Source organism: Rhinoderma darwinii, chromosome 3 (assembly GCF_050947455.1).
Source record: "Rhinoderma darwinii isolate aRhiDar2 chromosome 3, aRhiDar2.hap1, whole genome shotgun sequence".
NCBI lineage: Eukaryota > Metazoa > Chordata > Amphibia > Anura > Rhinodermatidae > Rhinoderma > Rhinoderma darwinii.
Window position 1 is genome coordinate 412,925,249 of NC_134689.1, and position 19,138 is coordinate 412,944,386.

The 19,138-nt window shown below is 33.1% G+C and overlaps 22 non-coding genes across 22 annotated transcripts; all 22 read right to left on the reverse strand.

Moving 5' to 3' along the window:
* Positions 1-239: 239 nt before the first annotated feature.
* Positions 240-312, reverse strand: TRNAR-UCG (transfer RNA arginine (anticodon UCG)). Its single transcript has one exon. It is a non-coding gene; the product is annotated as a tRNA-Arg (tRNA).
* Positions 313-848: 536 nt separating this feature from the next.
* Positions 849-921, reverse strand: TRNAR-UCG (transfer RNA arginine (anticodon UCG)). The gene has a single exon. It is a non-coding gene; the product is annotated as a tRNA-Arg (tRNA).
* A 518-nt stretch (positions 922-1,439) lies between these two features.
* TRNAR-UCG (transfer RNA arginine (anticodon UCG)) lies at positions 1,440-1,512 on the reverse strand. The gene has a single exon. It is a non-coding gene; the product is annotated as a tRNA-Arg (tRNA).
* A 536-nt stretch (positions 1,513-2,048) lies between these two features.
* Positions 2,049-2,121, reverse strand: TRNAR-UCG (transfer RNA arginine (anticodon UCG)). Its single transcript has one exon. It is a non-coding gene; the product is annotated as a tRNA-Arg (tRNA).
* Positions 2,122-2,658: 537 nt separating this feature from the next.
* On the reverse strand, positions 2,659-2,731 carry TRNAR-UCG (transfer RNA arginine (anticodon UCG)). The gene has a single exon. It is a non-coding gene; the product is annotated as a tRNA-Arg (tRNA).
* A 2,363-nt stretch (positions 2,732-5,094) lies between these two features.
* Positions 5,095-5,167, reverse strand: TRNAR-UCG (transfer RNA arginine (anticodon UCG)). Its single transcript has one exon. It is a non-coding gene; the product is annotated as a tRNA-Arg (tRNA).
* Positions 5,168-5,702: 535 nt separating this feature from the next.
* Positions 5,703-5,775, reverse strand: TRNAR-UCG (transfer RNA arginine (anticodon UCG)). Its single transcript has one exon. It is a non-coding gene; the product is annotated as a tRNA-Arg (tRNA).
* A 536-nt stretch (positions 5,776-6,311) lies between these two features.
* On the reverse strand, positions 6,312-6,384 carry TRNAR-UCG (transfer RNA arginine (anticodon UCG)). The gene has a single exon. It is a non-coding gene; the product is annotated as a tRNA-Arg (tRNA).
* A 536-nt stretch (positions 6,385-6,920) lies between these two features.
* Positions 6,921-6,993, reverse strand: TRNAR-UCG (transfer RNA arginine (anticodon UCG)). Its single transcript has one exon. It is a non-coding gene; the product is annotated as a tRNA-Arg (tRNA).
* Positions 6,994-7,529: 536 nt separating this feature from the next.
* Positions 7,530-7,602, reverse strand: TRNAR-UCG (transfer RNA arginine (anticodon UCG)). Its single transcript has one exon. It is a non-coding gene; the product is annotated as a tRNA-Arg (tRNA).
* Positions 7,603-8,126: 524 nt separating this feature from the next.
* On the reverse strand, positions 8,127-8,199 carry TRNAP-UGG (transfer RNA proline (anticodon UGG)). Its single transcript has one exon. It is a non-coding gene; the product is annotated as a tRNA-Pro (tRNA).
* A 1,751-nt stretch (positions 8,200-9,950) lies between these two features.
* TRNAR-UCG (transfer RNA arginine (anticodon UCG)) lies at positions 9,951-10,023 on the reverse strand. The gene has a single exon. It is a non-coding gene; the product is annotated as a tRNA-Arg (tRNA).
* A 1,131-nt stretch (positions 10,024-11,154) lies between these two features.
* TRNAR-UCG (transfer RNA arginine (anticodon UCG)) lies at positions 11,155-11,227 on the reverse strand. The gene has a single exon. It is a non-coding gene; the product is annotated as a tRNA-Arg (tRNA).
* A 535-nt stretch (positions 11,228-11,762) lies between these two features.
* Positions 11,763-11,835, reverse strand: TRNAR-UCG (transfer RNA arginine (anticodon UCG)). The gene has a single exon. It is a non-coding gene; the product is annotated as a tRNA-Arg (tRNA).
* A 1,131-nt stretch (positions 11,836-12,966) lies between these two features.
* TRNAR-UCG (transfer RNA arginine (anticodon UCG)) lies at positions 12,967-13,039 on the reverse strand. Its single transcript has one exon. It is a non-coding gene; the product is annotated as a tRNA-Arg (tRNA).
* Positions 13,040-13,574: 535 nt separating this feature from the next.
* TRNAR-UCG (transfer RNA arginine (anticodon UCG)) lies at positions 13,575-13,647 on the reverse strand. The gene has a single exon. It is a non-coding gene; the product is annotated as a tRNA-Arg (tRNA).
* Positions 13,648-14,778: 1,131 nt separating this feature from the next.
* TRNAR-UCG (transfer RNA arginine (anticodon UCG)) lies at positions 14,779-14,851 on the reverse strand. The gene has a single exon. It is a non-coding gene; the product is annotated as a tRNA-Arg (tRNA).
* A 535-nt stretch (positions 14,852-15,386) lies between these two features.
* On the reverse strand, positions 15,387-15,459 carry TRNAR-UCG (transfer RNA arginine (anticodon UCG)). Its single transcript has one exon. It is a non-coding gene; the product is annotated as a tRNA-Arg (tRNA).
* A 535-nt stretch (positions 15,460-15,994) lies between these two features.
* TRNAR-UCG (transfer RNA arginine (anticodon UCG)) lies at positions 15,995-16,067 on the reverse strand. Its single transcript has one exon. It is a non-coding gene; the product is annotated as a tRNA-Arg (tRNA).
* Positions 16,068-17,210: 1,143 nt separating this feature from the next.
* On the reverse strand, positions 17,211-17,283 carry TRNAR-UCG (transfer RNA arginine (anticodon UCG)). Its single transcript has one exon. It is a non-coding gene; the product is annotated as a tRNA-Arg (tRNA).
* Positions 17,284-18,427: 1,144 nt separating this feature from the next.
* TRNAR-UCG (transfer RNA arginine (anticodon UCG)) lies at positions 18,428-18,500 on the reverse strand. The gene has a single exon. It is a non-coding gene; the product is annotated as a tRNA-Arg (tRNA).
* A 535-nt stretch (positions 18,501-19,035) lies between these two features.
* On the reverse strand, positions 19,036-19,108 carry TRNAP-UGG (transfer RNA proline (anticodon UGG)). The gene has a single exon. It is a non-coding gene; the product is annotated as a tRNA-Pro (tRNA).
* Between the last annotated feature and the right edge of the window lie 30 nt (positions 19,109-19,138).

Here is a 19,138-nt window from a genome sequence, read left to right on the forward strand (position 1 = left end):
GAATAAATATTTTCACAATATTGTGTGTTATGGTCTATAAATATAGGCATGGATTAAAATCTCACTTCTGGTAACTGCTGACTAGCCATATAAAAATATTCACTATCAATCATGTAGAAATATAGCCTATAACGACACCAAGTATGTCATCAAATTAAGAAAGCATTTAAAACTTAGCTGTTGCAACCAGGAAAGGACTCAAATGCTTAGAAGGTCATCTGAAGAGCACTTAAAAGCTGCGACCATGAAGGGACTCGAAACCTCAATCTTCTGATCCGAAGTCAGACGCCTTATCCATTAGGCCACACGGTCTCACATGTTCCTAATTTTTGGAAAATGTTGAGTTCCTGGAGCCTAGCAGAAAAAGATTTTTTTTATACATTTTTAGGTATTTTGTAAAAATGACCGAGTGCCCAAATTTATAAAAAAAACATTTTCTTAATATTGTGTATTACAGTACTTAAATATTGGTATGGATTCAAATCTCACTTCTGATAACATTTTCTCAATATTGTGTGTTGTGGTATTTAAATATAGGAGTGAAAAAGTTTTGTTTTTTATTAGATATTTACGGGTATTTAGTAAAAATGATCGTGTGCCCAGATTTAAGAATAAATATTTTCACAATATTGTGTGTTATGGTCTATAAATATAGGCATGGATTAAAATCTCACTTCTGGTAACTGCTGACTAGCCATATAAAAATATTCACTATCAATCATGTAGAAATATAGCCTATAACGACACCAAGTATGTCATCAAATTAAGAAAGCATTTAAAACTTAGCTGTTGCAACCAGGAAAGGACTCAAATGCTTAGAAGGTCATCTGAAGAGCACTTAAAAGCTGCGACCATGAAGGGACTCAAACCCTCAATCTTCTGATCCGAAGTCAGACGCCTTATCCATTAGGCCACACAGTCTCACATGTTCATAATTTTTGGAAAATGTTGAGTTCCTGGAGCCTAGCAGAAAAAGATTTTTTTTATACATTTTTAGGTATTTTGTAAAAATGACCGAGTGCCCAAATTTATAAAAAAAACATTTTCTTAATATTGTGTATTACAGATTCAAATCTCACTTCTGATAACATTTTCTCAATATTGTGTGTTGTGGTATTTAAATATAGGAGTGAAAAAGTTTTGTTTTTTATTAGATATTTACGGGTATTTAGTAAAAATGATCGTGTGCCCAGATTTAAGAATAAATATTTTCACAATATTGTGTGTTATGGTCTATAAATATAGGCATGGATTAAAATCTCACTTCTGGTAAACTGCTGACTAGCCATATAAAAATATTCACTATCAATCATGTAGAAATATAGCCTATAACGACACCAAGTATGTCATCAAATTAAGAAAGCATCTAAAACTTAGCTGTTGCAACCAGGAAAGGACTCAAATGCTTAGAAGGTCATCTGAAGAGCACTTAAAAGCTGCGACCATGAAGGGACTCAAACCCTCAATCTTCTGATCCGAAGTCAGACGCCTTATCCATTAGGCCACACAGTCTCACATGTTCATAATTATTGGAAAATGTTGAGTTCCTGGAGCCTAGCAGAAAAAGATTTTTTTTATACATTTTTAGGTATTTTGTAAAAATGACCGAGTGCCCAAATTTATAAAAAAAACATTTTCTTAATATTGTGTATTACAGTACTTAAATATAGGTATGGATTCAAATCTCACTTCTGATAACATTTTCTCAATATTGTGTGTTGTGGTATTTAAATATAGGAGTGAAAAAGTTTTGTTTTTTATTAGATATTTACGGGTATTTAGTAAAAATGATCGTGTGCCCAGATTTAAGAATAAATATTTTCACAATATTGTGTGTTATGGTCTATAAATATAGGCATGGATTAAAATCTCACTTCTGGTAACTGCTGACTAGCCATATAAAAATATTCACTATCAATCATGTAGAAATATAGCCTATAACGACACCAAGTATGTCATCAAATTAAGAAAGCATTTAAAACTTAGCTGTTGCAACCAGGAAAGGACTCAAATGCTTAGAAGGTCATCTGAAGAGCACTTAAAAGCTGCGACCATGAAGGGACTCGAAACCTCAATCTTCTGATCCGAAGTCAGACGCCTTATCCATTAAGCCACACGGTCTCACATGTTCCTAATTTTTGGAAAATGTTGAGCTCCTGGAGCCTAGCAGAAAAAAGTTTTTTTTTATACATTTTTAGGTATTTTGTAAAAATGACCGAGTGCCCAAATTTATAAAAAAAACATTTTCTTAATATTGTGTATTACAGTATTTAAATATAGGTATGGATTCAAATCTCACTTCTGATAACATTTTCTCAATATTGTGTGTTGTGGTATTTAAATATAGGAGTGAAAAAGTTTTGTTTTTTATTAGATATTTACGGGTATTTAGTAAAAATGATCGTGTGCCCAGATTTAAGAATAAATATTTTCACAATATTGTGTGTTATGGTCTATAAATATAGGCATGGATTAAAATCTCACTTCTGGTAACTGCTGACTAGCCATATAAAAATATTCACTATCAATCATGTAGAAATATAGCCTATAACGACACCAAGTATGTCATCAAATTAAGAAAGCATTTAAAACTTAGCTGTTGCAACCAGGAAAGGACTCAAATGCTTAGAAGGTCATCTGAAGAGCACTTAAAAGCTGCGACCATGAAGGGACTCAAACCCTCAATCTTCTGATCCGAAGTCAGACGCCTTATCCATTAGGCCACACAGTCTCACATGTTCATAATTATTGGAAAATGTTGAGTTCCTGGAGCCTAGCAGAAAAAGATTTTTTTTATACATTTTTAGGTATTTTGTAAAAATGACCGAGTGCCCAAATTTATAAAAAAAACATTTTCTTAATATTGTGTATTACAGTACTTAAATATAGGTATGGATTCAAATCTCACTTCTGATAACATTTTCTCAATATTGTGTGTTGTGGTATTTAAATATAGGAGTGAAAAAGTTTTGTTTTTTATTAGATATTTACGGGTATTTAGTAAAAATGATCGTGTGCCCAGATTTAAGAATAAATATTTTCACAATATTGTGTGTTATGGTCTATAAATATAGGCATGGATTAAAATCTCACTTCTGGTAACTGCTGACTAGCCATATAAAAATATTCACTATCAATCATGTAGAAATATAGCCTATAACGACACCAAGTATGTCATCAAATTAAGAAAGCATTTAAAACTTAGCTGTTGCAACCAGGAAAGGACTCAAATGCTTAGAAGGTCATCTGAAGAGCACTTAAAAGCTTCAACCATGAAGGGACTCGAAACCTCAATCTTCTGATCCGAAGTCAGACGCCTTATCCATTAGGCCACACGGTCTCACATGTTCCTAATTTTTGGAAAATGTTGAGTTCCTGGAGCCTAGCAGAAAAAGTTTTTTTTTATACATTTTTAGGTATTTTGTAAAAATGACCGAGTGCCCAAATTTATAAAAAAAACATTTTCTTAATATTGTGTATTACAGTATTTAAATATAGGTATGGATTCAAATCTCACTTCTGATAACATTTTCTCAATATTGTGTGTTGTGGTATTTAAATATAGGAGTGAAAAAGTTTTGTTTTTTATTAGATATTTACGGGTATTTAGTAAAAATGATCGTGTGCCCAGATTTAAGAATAAATATTTTCACAATATTGTGTGTTATGGTCTATAAATATAGGCATGGATTAAAATCTCACTTCTGGTAAACTGCTGACTAGCCATATAAAAATATTCACTATCAATCATGTAGAAATATAGCCTATAACGACACCAAGTATGTCATCAAATTAAGAAAGCATCTAAAACTTAGCTGTTGCAACCAGGAAAGGACTCAAATGCTTAGAAGGTCATCTGAAGAGCACTTAAATCTGCAACCATGAAGGGACTCAAACCCTCAATCTTCTGATCTGAAGTCAGACGCCTTATCCATTAGGCCACACAGTCTCACATGTTCATAATTTTTGGAAAATGTTGAGTTCCTGGAGCCTAGCAGAATAAGATTTTTTTTATACATTTTTTGGTATTTTGTAAAAATGACCGAGTGCCCAAATTTATAAAAAAAACATTTTCTTAATATTGTGTATTACAGTACTTAAATATAGGTATGGATTCAAATCTCACTTCTGATAACATTTTCTCAATATTGTGTGTTGTGGTATTTAAATATAGGAGTGAAAAAGTTTTGTTTTTTATTAGATATTTACGGGTATTTAGTAAAAATGATCATGTGCCCAGATTTAAGAATAAATATTTTCACAATATTGTGTGTTATGGTCTATAAATAAAGGCATGGATTAAAATCTCACTTCTGGTAACTGCTGACTAGCCATATAAAAATATTCACTATCAATCATGTAGAAATATAGCCTATAACGACACCAAGTATGTCATCAAATTAAGAAAGCATCTAAAACTTAGCTGTTGCAACCAGGAAAGGACTCAAATGCTTAGAAGGTCATCTGAAGAGCACTTAAAAGCTGCAACCATGAAGGGACTCGAACACTCAATCTTCTGATCCGAAGTCAGACGCCTTATCCATTAGGCCACACAGTCTCACATGTTCCCAATTTTTGGAAAATGTTGAGTTCCTGGAGCCTAGCAGAAAAAGATTTTTTTTATACATTTTTAGGTATTTTGTAAAAATGACCGAGTGCCCAAATTTATAAAAAAAAGATTTTCTTTATATTGTGTATTACAGTACTTAAATATAGGTATGGATTCAAATCTCACTTCTGATAACATTTTCTCAATATTGTGTGTTGTGGTATTTAAATATAGGAGTGAAAAAGTTTTTTGTTTTTTTAGATATTTACGGGTATTTAGTAAAAATGACCGAGTGCCCAGATTTAAGAATAAATATTTTCACAATATTGTGGGTTATGGTCTATAAACATAGGCATGGATTAAAATCTCACTTCTGGTAACTGCTGACTAGCCATATAAAAATATTCACTATCAATCATGTAAAAATCTAGCCTATAACGACACCAAGTATGTCATCAAATTAAGAAAGCATCTGAACCTTAGCTGTTGCAACCAGGAAAGGACTCAAATGCTTAGAAGGTCATCTGAAGAGCACTTAAAAGCTGCGACCATGAAGGGACTCGAACTCTCAATCTTCTGATCCGAAGTCAGACGCCTTATCCATTAGGCCACACGGTCTCACATGTTCCTAATTTTTGGAAAATTTTGAGTTCCTGGAGCCTAGCAGAAAAATATTTTTTTTATACATTTTTAGGTATTTTGTAAAAATGACCGAGTGTCCAAATTTATAAAAAAACATTTTCTTAATATTGTGTATTACAGTACTTAAATATAGGTATGGATTCAAATCTCACTTCTGATAACATTTTCTCAATATTGTGTGTTGTGGTATTTAAATATAGGAGTGAAAAAGTTTTTTGTTTTTTTAGATATTTACGGGTATTTAGTAAAAATGACCGAGTGCCCAGATTTAAGAATAAATATTTTCACAATATTGTGTGTTATGGTCTATAAATATAGGCATGGATTAAAATCTCACTTCTGGTAACTGCTGACTAGCCATATAAAAATATTCACTATCAATCATGTAAAAAGCTAGCCTATAACGACACCAAGTATGTCATCAAATTAAGAAAGCATCTGAACCTTAGCTGTTGCAACCAGGAAAGGACTCAAATGCTTAGAAGGTCATCGGAAGAGCACTTAAAAGCTGCGACCATGAAGGGACTCGAACCCTCAATCTTCTGATCCGAAGTCAGACGCCTTATCCATTAGGCCACACGGTCTCACAAGTTCCTAATTTTTGGAAAATTTTGAGTTCCTGGAGCCTAGCAGAAAAATATTTTTTTTATACATTTTTAGGTATTTTGTAAAAATGACCGAGTGCCCAAATTTATAAAAAAACATTTTCTTAATATTGTGTATTACAGTACTTAAATATAGGTATGGATTCAAATCTCACTTTTGATAACATTTTCTCAATATTGTGTGTTGTGGTATTTAAATATAGGAGTGAAACAGTTTTGTTTTTTTTTTAGATATTTACGGGTATTTAGTAAAAATGACCGAGTGCCCAGATTTAAGAATAAATATTTTCACAATATTGTGTGTTATGGTCTATAAATATAGGCATGGATTAAAATCTCACTTCTGGTAACTGCTGACTAGCCATATAAAAAGATTCACTATCAATCATGTAGAAATATAGCCTATAACGACACCAAGTATGTCATCAAATTAAGAAAGCATCTGAACCTTAGCAGTTGCAACCAGGAAAGGACTCAAATGCTTAGAAGGTCATCGGAAGAGCACTTAAAAGCTGCGACCATGAAGGGACTCGAACCCTCAATCTTCTGATCCGAAGTCAGACGCCTTATCCATTAGGCCACACGGTCTCACAAGTTCCTAATTTTTGGAAAATTTTGAGTTCCTGGAGCCTAGCAGAAAAAGATTTTTTTTATACATTTTTAGGTATTTTGTAAAAATGACCGAGTGCCCAAATGTATAAAAAAACATTTTCTTAATATTGTGTATTACAGTACTTAAATATAGGTATGGATTCAAATCTCACTTTTGATAACATTTTCTCAATATTGTGTGTTGTGGTATTTAAATATAGGAGTGAAACAGTTTTGTTTTTTTTTTAGATATTTACGGGTATTTAGTAAAAATGACCGAGTGCCCAGATTTAAGAATAAATATTTTCACAATATTGTGTGTTATGGTCTATAAATATAGGCATGGATTAAAATCTCACTTCTGGTAACTGCTGACTAGCCATATAAAAAGATTCACTATCAATCATGTAGAAATATAGCCTATAACGACACCAAGTATGTCATCAAATTAAGAAAGCATCTGAACCTTAGCAGTTGCAACCAGGAAAGGACTCAAATGCTTAGAAGGTCATCGGAAGAGCACTTAAAAGCTGCGACCATGAAGGGACTCGAACCCTCAATCTTCTGATCCGAAGTCAGACGCCTTATCCATTAGGCCACACGGTCTCACAAGTTCCTAATTTTTGGAAAATTTTGAGTTCCTGGAGCCTAGCAGAAAAAGATTTTTTTTATACATTTTTAGGTATTTTGTAAAAATGACCGAGTGCCCAAATGTATAAAAAAACATTTTCTTAATATTGTGTATTACAGTACTTAAATATAGGTATGGATTCAAATCTCACTTTTGATAACATTTTCTCAATATTGTGTGTTGTGGTATTTAAATATAGGAGTGAAACAGTTTTGTTTTTTTTTTAGATATTTACGGGTATTTAGTAAAAATGACCGAGTGCCCAGATTTAAGAATAAATATTTTCACAATATTGTGTGTTATGGTCTATAAATATAGGCATGGATTAAAATCTCACTTCTGGTAACTGCTGACTAGCCATATAAAAAGATTCACTATCAATCATGTAGAAATATAGCCTATAACGACACCAAGTATGTCATCAAATTAAGAAAGCATCTGAACCTTAGCAGTTGCAACCAGGAAAGGACTCAAATGCTTAGAAGGTCATCGGAAGAGCACTTAAAAGCTGCGACCATGAAGGGACTCGAACCCTCAATCTTCTGATCCGAAGTCAGACGCCTTATCCATTAGGCCACACGGTCTCACAAGTTCCTAATTTTTGGAAAATTTTGAGTTCCTGGAGCCTAGCAGAAAAAGATTTTTTTTATACATTTTTAGGTATTTTGTAAAAATGACCGAGTGCCCAAATGTATAAAAAAACATTTTCTTAATATTGTGTATTACAGTACTTAAATATAGGTATGGATTCAAATCTCACTTTTGATAACATTTTAACAATATTGTGTGTTGTGGTATTTAAATATAGGAGTGAAAAAGTTTTTGTTTTTTTTTAGATATTTACGGGTATTTAGTAAAAATGACCGAGTGCCCAGATTTAAGAATAAATATTTTCACAATATTGTGTGTTATGGTCTATAAACATAGGCATGGATTAAAATATCACTTCTGGTAACTGCTGACTAGCCATATAAAAATATTCACTATCAATCATGTAGAAATATAGCCTATAACGACATCAAATTAAGAAAGCATCTGAACCTTAGCTGTTGCAACCAGGAAAGGACTAAAATGCTGAGAAGGTCATCTGAAGAGCACTTAAAAGCTGCAACCATGAAGGGACTCGAACCCTAAATCTTCTGATCCCAAGTCAGACGCCTTATCCATTAGGCCACACGGTCTCACATGTTCCTAATTTTTGGAAAATGTTGAGTTCCTGGAGCCTAGCAGAAAAAGATTTATTTTATACATTTTTAGGTATTTTGTAAAAATGACCGAGTGCCCAAATGTATAAAAAAGCATTTTCTTAATATTGTGTATTACAGTACTTAAATATAGGTATGGATTCAAATCTCACTTCTGATAACATTTTCTCAATATTATGTGTTGTGGTATTTAAATATAGGAGTGAAAAAGTTTTTTGTTTTTTTAGGTATTTACGGGTATTTAGTAAAAATGACCGAGTGCCCAGATTTAAGTATAAATATTTTCACAATATTGTGTGTTATGGTCTATAAATATAGGCATGGATTAAAATCTCACTTCTGGTAACTGCTGACTAGCCATATAAAAATATTCACTATCAATCATGTAGAAATATAGCCTATAACGACACCAAGTATGTCATCAAATTAAGAAAGCATCTAAAACTTAGCTGTTGCAACCAGGAAAGGACTTAAATGCTTAGAAGGTCATCTGAAGAGCACTTAAAAGCTGCAACCATGAAGGGACTCGAACACTCAATCTTCTGATCCGAAGTCAGACGCCTTATCCATTAGGCCACACGGTCTCACATGTTCCCAATTTTTGGAAAATGTTGAGTTCCTGGAGCCTAGCAGAAAAAGATTTTTTTTATACATTTTTAGGTATTTTGTAAAAATGACCGAGTGCCCAAATTTATAAAAAAAAGATTTTCTTTATATTGTGTATTACAGTACTTAAATATAGGTATGGATTCAAATCTCACTTCTGATAACATTTTCTCAATATTGTGTGTTGTGGTATTTAAATATAGGAGTGAAAAAGTTTTTTGTTTTTTTAGATATTTACGGGTATTTAGTAAAAATGACCGAGTGCCCAGATTTAAGAATAAATATTTTCACAATATTGTGGGTTATGGTCTATAAACATAGGCATGGATTAAAATCTCACTTCTGGTAACTGCTGACTAGCCATATAAAAATATTCACTATCAATCATGTAAAAATCTAGCCTATAACGACACCAAGTATGTCATCAAATTAAGAAAGCATCTGAACCTTAGCTGTTGCAACCAGGAAAGGACTCAAATGCTTAGAAGGTCATCTGAAGAGCACTTAAAAGCTGCGACCATGAAGGGACTCAAAACCCTCAATCTTCAGATCCGAAGTCAGACGCCTTATCCATTAGGCCACACGGTCTCACATGTCCCTAATTTTTGGAAAATTTTGAGTTCCTGGAGCCTAGCAGAAAAAGATTTTTTTTATACATTTTTAGGTATTTTGTAAAAATGACCGAGTGCCCAAATTTATAAAAAACATTTTCTTAATATTGTGTATTACAGTACTTAAATATAGGTATGGATTCAAATCTCACTTCTGATAACATTTTCTCAATATTGTGTGTTGTGGTATTTAAATATAGGAGTGAAAAAGTTTTTTGTTTTTTTAGATATTTACGGGTATTTAGTAAAAATGACCGAGTGCCCAGATTTAAGAATAAATATTTTCACAATATTGTGTGTTATGGTCTATAAATATAGGCATGGATTAAAATCTCACTTCTGGTAACTGCTGACTAGCCATATAAAAATATTCACTATCAATCATATAAAAATCTAGCCTATAACGACACCAAGTATGTCATCAAATTAAGAAAGCATCTGAACCTTAGCTGTTGTACCAGGAAAGGACTCAAATGCTTAGAAGGTCATCTGAAGAGCACTTAAAAGCTGCGACCATGAAGGGACTCGAACTCTCAATCTTCTGATCCGAAGTCAGACGCCTTATCCATTTGGCCACACGGTCTCACATGTTCCTAATTTTTGGAAAATTTTGAGTTCCTGGAGCCTAGCAGAAAAATATTTTTTTTATACATTTTTAGGTATTTTGTAAAAATGACCGAGTGTCCAAATTTATAAAAAAACATTTTCTTAATATTGTGTATTACAGTACTTAAATATAGGTATGGATTCAAATCTCACTTCTGATAACATTTTCTCAATATTGTGTGTTGTGGTATTTAAATATAGGAGTGAAAAAGTTTTGTTTTTTTTTAGATATTTACGGGTATTTAGTAAAAATGACCGAGTGCCCAGATTTAAGAATAAATATTTTCACAATATTGTGTGTTATGGTCTATAAATATAGGCATGGATTAAAATCTCACTTCTGGTAACTGCTGACTAGCCATATAAAAATATTCACTATCAATCATGTAGAAATATAGCCTATAACGACATCAAATTAAGAAAGCATCTGAACCTTAGCTGTTGCAACCAGGAAAGGACTAAAATGCTTAGAAGGTCATCTGAAGAGCACTTAAAAGCTGCGACCATGAAGGGACTCGAACCCTCAATCTTCTGATCCCAAGTCAGACGACTTATCCTTTAGGCCACACAGTCTCACATGTTCCTAATTTTTGGAAAATGTTGAGTTCCTGGAGCCTAGCAGAAAAAGATTTATTTTATACATTTTTAGGTATTTTGTAAAAATGACCGAGTGCCCAAATGTATAAAAAAGCATTTTTTTAATATTGTGTATTACAGTCCTTTAATATAGGTATGGATTCAAATCTCACTTCTGATAACATTTTCTCAATATTGTGTGTTGTGGTATTTAAATATAGGAGTGAAAAAGTTTTGTTTTTTTTTAGATATTTACGGGTATTTAGTAAAAATGACCGAGTGCCCAGATTTAAGAATAAATATTTTCACAATATGGGGGGTTATGGTCTATAAATATAGGCATGGATTAAAATCTCACTTCTGGTAACTGCTGACTAGCCATATAAAAATATTCACTATCAATCATGTAGAAATATAGCCTATAACGACACCAAGTATGTCATCAAATTAAGAAAGCATCTGAACCTTAGCTGGTGCAACCAGGAAAGGACTCAAATGCTTAGAAGGTCATCTGAAGAGCACTTAAAAGCTGCAACCATGAAGGGACTCGAACCCTCAATCTTCTGATCCGAAGTCAGACGCCTTATCCATTAGGCCACACGGTCTCACATGTCCCTAATTTTTTGAAAATGTTGAGTTCCTGGAGCCTAACAGAAAAAGTTTTTTTTTATACATTTTTAGGTGTTTTGTAAAAATGACCGAGTGCCCAAATTTATAAAAAAACATTTTCTTAATATTGTGTATTACAGTACTTAAATGTAGGTATGGATTCAAATCTCACTTCTGATAACATTTTCTCAATATTGTGTGTTGTGGTATTTAAATATAGGAGTGAAAAAGTTTTGTTATTTTTTAGATATTTACGGGTATTTAGTAAAAATGACCGAGTGCCCAGATTTAAGAATAAATATTTTCACAATATTGTGTGTTATGGTCTATAAATATAGGCATGGATTAAAATCTCACTTCTGGTAACTGCTGACTAGCCATATAAAAATATTCACTATCAATCATGTAGAAACATAGCCTATAACGACACCAAGTATGTCATCAAATTAAGAAAGCATCTGAACCTTAGCTGGTGCAACCAGGAAAGGACTCAAATGCTTAGAAGGTCATCTGAAGAGCACTTAAAAGCTGCAACCATGAAGGGACTCGAACCCTCAATCTTCTGATCCGAAGTCAGACGCCTTATCCATTAGGCCACACGGTCTCACATGTCCCTAATTTTTTGAAAATGTTGAGTTCCTGGAGCCTAACAGAAAAAGGTTTTTTTTATACATTTTTAGGTGTTTTGTAAAAATGACCGAGTGTCCAAATTTATAAAAAAACATTTTCTTAACATTGTGTATTACAGTACTTAAATATAGGTATGGATTCAAATCTCACTTCTGATAACATTTTCTCAATATTGTGTGTTGTGGTATTTAAATATAGGAGTGAAAAAGTTTTTTGTTTTTTTAGATATTTACGGGTATTTAGTAAAAATGACCGAGTGCCCAGATTTAAGAATAAATATTTTCACAATATTGTGTGTTATGGTCTATAAATATAGGCATGGATTAAAATCTCACTTCTGGTAACTGCTGACTAGCCATATAAAAATATTCACTATCAATCATGTAGAAATATAGCCTATAACGACATCAAATTAAGAAAGCATCTGAACCTTAGCTGTTGCAACCAGGAAAGGACTAAAATGCTTAGAAGGTCATCTGAAGAGCACTTAAAAGCTGCGACCATGAAGGGACTCGAACCCTCAATCTTCTGATCCCAAGTCAGACGACTTATCCTTTAGGCCACACAGTCTCACATGTTCCTAATTTTTGGAAAATGTTGAGTTCCTGGAGCCTAGCAGAAAAAGATTTATTTTATACATTTTTAGGTATTTTGTAAAAATGACCGAGTGCCCAAATGTATAAAAAAGCATTTTTTTAATATTGTGTATTACAGTCCTTTAATATAGGTATGGATTCAAATCTCACTTCTGATAACATTTTCTCAATATTGTGTGTTGTGGTATTTAAATATAGGAGTGAAAAAGTTTTGTTTTTTTTTAGATATTTACGGGTATTTAGTAAAAATGACCGAGTGCCCAGATTTAAGAATAAATATTTTCACAATATGGGGGGTTATGGTCTATAAATATAGGCATGGATTAAAATCTCACTTCTGGTAACTGCTGACTAGCCATATAAAAATATTCACTATCAATCATGTAGAAATATAGCCTATAACGACACCAAGTATGTCATCAAATTAAGAAAGCATCTGAACCTTAGCTGGTGCAACCAGGAAAGGACTCAAATGCTTAGAAGGTCATCTGAAGAGCACTTAAAAGCTGCAACCATGAAGGGACTCGAACCCTCAATCTTCTGATCCGAAGTCAGACGCCTTATCCATTAGGCCACACGGTCTCACATGTCCCTAATTTTTTGAAAATGTTGAGTTCCTGGAGCCTAACAGAAAAAGTTTTTTTTTATACATTTTTAGGTGTTTTGTAAAAATGACCGAGTGCCCAAATTTATAAAAAAACATTTTCTTAATATTGTGTATTACAGTACTTAAATGTAGGTATGGATTCAAATCTCACTTCTGATAACATTTTCTCAATATTGTGTGTTGTGGTATTTAAATATAGGAGTGAAAAAGTTTTGTTATTTTTTAGATATTTACGGGTATTTAGTAAAAATGACCGAGTGCCCAGATTTAAGAATAAATATTTTCACAATATTGTGTGTTATGGTCTATAAATATAGGCATGGATTAAAATCTCACTTCTGGTAACTGCTGACTAGCCATATAAAAATATTCACTATCAATCATGTAGAAACATAGCCTATAACGACACCAAGTATGTCATCAAATTAAGAAAGCATCTGAACCTTAGCTGGTGCAACCAGGAAAGGACTCAAATGCTTAGAAGGTCATCTGAAGAGCACTTAAAAGCTGCAACCATGAAGGGACTCGAACCCTCAATCTTCTGATCCGAAGTCAGACGCCTTATCCATTAGGCCACACGGTCTCACATGTCCCTAATTTTTTGAAAATGTTGAGTTCCTGGAGCCTAACAGAAAAAGGTTTTTTTTATACATTTTTAGGTGTTTTGTAAAAATGACCGAGTGTCCAAATTTATAAAAAAACATTTTCTTAATATTGTGTATTACAGTACTTAAATATAGGTATGGATTCAAATCTCACTTCTGATAACATTTTCTCAATATTGTGTGTTGTGGTATTTAAATATAGGAGTGAAAAAGTTTTTTGTTTTTTTAGATATTTACGGGTATTTAGTAAAAATGACCGAGTGCCCAGATTTAAGAATAAATATTTTCACAATATTGTGTGTTATGGTCTATAAATATAGGCATGGATTAAAATCTCACTTCTGGTAACTGCTGACTAGCCATATAAAAATATTCACTATCAATCATGTAGAAATATAGCCTATAACGACATCAAATTAAGAAAGCATCTGAACCTTAGCTGTTGCAACCAGGAAAGGACTAAAATGCTTAGAAGGTCATCTGAAGAGCACTTAAAAGCTGCGACCATGAAGGGACTCGAACCCTCAATCTTCTGATCCCAAGTCAGACGACTTATCCTTTAGGCCACACAGTCTCACATGTTCCTAATTTTTGGAAAATGTTGAGTTCCTGGAGCCTAGCAGAAAAAGATTTATTTTATACATTTTTAGGTATTTTGTAAAAATGACCGAGTGCCCAAATGTATAAAAAAGCATTTTTTTAATATTGTGTATTACAGTCCTTTAATATAGGTATGGATTCAAATCTCACTTCTGATAACATTTTCTCAATATTGTGTGTTGTGGTATTTAAATATAGGAGTGAAAAAGTTTTGTTTTTTTTTAGATATTTACGGGTATTTAGTAAAAATGACCGAGTGCCCAGATTTAAGAATAAATATTTTCACAATATGGGGGGTTATGGTCTATAAATATAGGCATGGATTAAAATCTCACTTCTGGTAACTGCTGACTAGCCATATAAAAATATTCACTATCAATCATGTAGAAATATAGCCTATAACGACACCAAGTATGTCATCAAATTAAGAAAGCATCTGAACCTTAGCTGGTGCAACCAGGAAAGGACTCAAATGCTTAGAAGGTCATCTGAAGAGCACTTAAAAGCTGCAACCATGAAGGGACTCGAACCCTCAATCTTCTGATCCGAAGTCAGACGCCTTATCCATTAGGCCACACGGTCTCACATGTCCCTAATTTTTTGAAAATGTTGAGTTCCTGGAGCCTAACAGAAAAAGGTTTTTTTTATACATTTTTAGGTGTTTTGTAAAAATGACCGAGTGCCCAAATTTATAAAAAAACATTTTCTTAATATTGTGTATTACAGTACTTAAATGTAGGTATGGATTCAAATCTCACTTCTGATAACATTTTCTCAATATTGTGTGTTGTGGTATTTAAATATAGGAGTGAAAAAGTTTTGTTATTTTTTAGATATTTACGGGTATTTAGTAAAAATGACCGAGTGCCCAGATTTAAGAATAAATATTTTCACAATATTGTGTGTTATGGTCTATAAATATAGGCATGGATTAAAATCTCACTTCTGGTAACTGCTGACTAGCCATATAAAAATATTCACTATCAATCATGTAGAAACATAGCCTATAACGACACCAAGTATGTCATCAAATTAAGAAAGCATCTGAACCTTAGCTGGTGCAACCAGGAAAGGACTCAAATGCTTAGAAGGTCATCTGAAGAGCACTTAAAAGCTGCAACCATGAAGGGACTCGAACCCTCAATCTTCTGATCCGAAGTCAGACGCCTTATCCATTAGGCCACACGGTCTCACATGTCCCTAATTTTTTGAAAATGTTGAGTTCCTGGAGCCTAACAGAAAAAGGTTTTTTTTATACATTTTTAGGTGTTTTGTAAAAATGACCGAGTGCCCAAATTTATAAAAAAACATTTTCTTAATATTGTGTATTACAGTACTTAAATGTAGGTATGGATTCAAATCTCACTTCTGATAACATTTTCTCAATATTGTGTGTTGTGGTATTTAAATATAGGAGTGAAAAAGTTTTGTTATTTTTTAGATATTTACGGGTATTTAGTAAAAATGACCGAGTGCCCAGATTTAAGAATAAATATTTTCACAATATTGTGTGTTATGGTCTATAAATATAGGCATGGATTAAAATCTCACTTCTGGTAACTGCTGACTAGCCATATAAAAATATTCACTATCAATCATGTAGAAACATAGCCTATAACGACACCAAGTATGTCATCAAATTAAGAAAGCATCTGAACCTTAGCTGGTGCAACCAGGAAAGGACTCAAATGCTTAGAAGGTCATCTGAAGAGCACTTAAAAGCTGCAACCATGAAGGGACTCGAACCCTCAATCTTCTGATCCGAAGTCAGACGCCTTATCCATTAGGCCACACGGTCTCACATGTCCCTAATTTTTTGAAAATGTTGAGTTCCTGGAGCCTAACAGAAAAAGGTTTTTTTTATACATTTTTAGGTGTTTTGTAAAAATGACCGAGTGCCCAAATTTATAAAAAAACATTTTCTTAATATTGTGTATTACAGTACTTAAATGTAGGTATGGATTCAAATCTCACTTCTGATAACATTTTCTCAATATTATGTGTTGTGGTATTTAAATATAGGAGTGAAAAAGTTTTTTGTTTTTTTAGGTATTTACGGGTATTTAGTAAAAATGACCGAGTGCCCAGATTTAAGAATAAATATTTTCACAATATTGTGTGTTATGGTCTATAAATATAGGCATGGATTAAAATCTCACTTCTGGTAACTGCTGACTAGCCATATAAAAATATTCACTATCAATCATGTAGAAATATAGCCTATAACGACACCAAGTATGTCATCAAATTAAGAAAGCATCTGAACCTTAGCTGGTGCAACCAGGAAAGGACTAAAATGCTTAGAAGGTCATCTGAAGAGCACTTAAAAGCTGCGACCATGAAGGGACTCGAACCCTCAATCTTCGGATCCCAAGTCAGACGCCTTATCCTTTAGGCCACACGGTCTCACATGTTCCTAATTTTTGGAAAATTTTGAGTTCCTGGAGCCTAGCAGAAAAAGTTTTTTTTTATACATTTTTAGGTGTTTTGTAAAAATGACCGAGTGCCCAAATTTATAAAAAAACATTTTCTTAATATTGTGTATTACAGTACTTAAATGTAGGTATGGATTCAAATCTCACTTCTGATAACATTTTCTCAATATTGTGTGTTGTGGTATTTAAATATAGGAGTGAAAAAGTTTTGTTATTTTTTAGATATTTACGGGTATTTAGTAAAAATGACCGAGTGCCCAGATTTAAGAATAAATATTTTCACAATATTGTGTGTTATGGTCTATAAATATAGGCATGGATTAAAATCTCACTTCTGGTAACTGCTGACTAGCCATATAAAAATATTCACTATCAATCATGTAGAAATATAGCCTATAACGACACCAAGTATGTCATCAAATTAAGAAAGCATCTGAACCTTAGCTGGTGCAACCAGGAAAGGACTCAAATGCTTAGAAGGTCATCTGAAGAGCACTTAAAAGCTGCAACCATGAAGGGACTCGAACCCTCCATCTTCTGATCCGAAGTCAGACGCCTTATCCATTAGGCCACACGGTCTCACTTGTCCCTAATTTTTGGAAAATGTTGAGTTCCTGGAGCCTAACAGAAAAAGGTTTTTTTTATACATTTTTAGGTGTTTTGTAAAAATGACCGAGTGCCCAAATTTATAAAAAAACATTTTCTTAATATTGTGTATTACAGTACTTAAATGTAGGTATGGATTCAAATCTCACTTCTGATAACATTTTCTCAATATTGTGTGTTGTGGTATTTAAATATAGGAGTGAAAAAGTTTTTTTGTTTTTTTAGATATTTACGGGTATTTAGTAAAAATGACCGAGTGCCCAGATTTAAGAATAAATATTTTCACAATATTGTGTGTTATGGTCTATAAATATAGGCATGGATTAAAATCTCACTTCTGGTAACTGCTGACTAGCCATATAAAAATATTCACTATCAATCATGTAAAAATCTAGCCTATAACGACACCAAGTATGTCATCAAATTAAGAAAGCATCTGAACCTTAGCTGTTGCAACCAGGAAAGGACTAAAATGCTTAGAAGGTCATCTGAAGAGCACTTAAAAGCTGCGACCATGAAGGGACTCGAACCCTCAATCTTCTGATCCCAAGTCAGACAACTTATCCTTTAGGCCACACGGTCTCACATGTTCCTAATTTTTGGAAAATTTTGAGTTCCTGGAGCCTAGCAGAAAAAGTTTTTTTTTATACATTTTTAGGTGTTTTGTAAAAATGACCGAGTGCCCAAATTTATAAAAAAACATTTTCTTAATATTGTGTATTACAGTACTTAAATGTAGGTATGGATTCAAATCTCACTTCTGATAACATTTTCTCAATATTGTGTGTTGTGGTATTTAAATATAGGAGTGAAAAAGTTTTGTTATTTTTTAGATATTTACGGGTATTTAGTAAAAATGACCGAGTGCCCAGATTTAAGAATAAATATTTTCACAATATTGTGTGTTATGGTCTATAAATATAGGCATGGATTAAAATCTCACTTCTGGTAACTGCTGACTAGCCATATAAAAATATTCACTATCAATCATGTAGAAACATAGCCTATAACGACACCAAGTATGTCATCAAATTAAGAAAGCATCTGAACCTTAGCTGGTGCAACCAGGAAAGGACTCAAATGCTTAGAAGGTCATCTGAAGAGCACTTAAAAGCTGCAACCATGAAGGGACTCGAACCCTCAATCTTCTGATCCGAAGTCAGACGCCTTATCCATTAGGCCACACGGTCTCACATGTCCCTAATTTTTTGAAAATGTTGAGTTCCTGGAGCCTAACAGAAAAAGGTTTTTTTTATACATTTTTAGGTGTTTTGTAAAAATGACCGAGTGCCCAAATTTATAAAAAAACATTTTCTTAATATTGTGTATTACAGTACTTAAATGTAGGTATGGATTCAAATCTCACTTCTGATAACATTTTCTCAATATTATGTGTTGTGGTATTTAAATATAGGAGTGAAAAAGTTTTTTGTTTTTTTAGGTATTTACGGGTATTTAGTAAAAATGACCGAGTGCCCAGATTTAAGAATAAATATTTTCACAATATTGTGTGTTATGGTCTATAAATATAGGCATGGATTAAAATCTCACTTCTGGTAACTGCTGACTAGCCATATAAAAATATTCACTATCAATCATGTAGAAATATAGCCTATAACGACACCAAGTATGTCATCAAATTAAGAAAGCATCTGAACCTTAGCTGGTGCAACCAGGAAAGGACTAAAATGCTTAGAAGGTCATCTGAAGAGCACTTAAAAGCTGCGACCATGAAGGGACTCGAACCCTCAATCTTCTGATCCCAAGTCAGACGCCTTATCCTTTAGGCCACACGGTCTCACATGTTCCTAATTTTTGGAAAATTTTG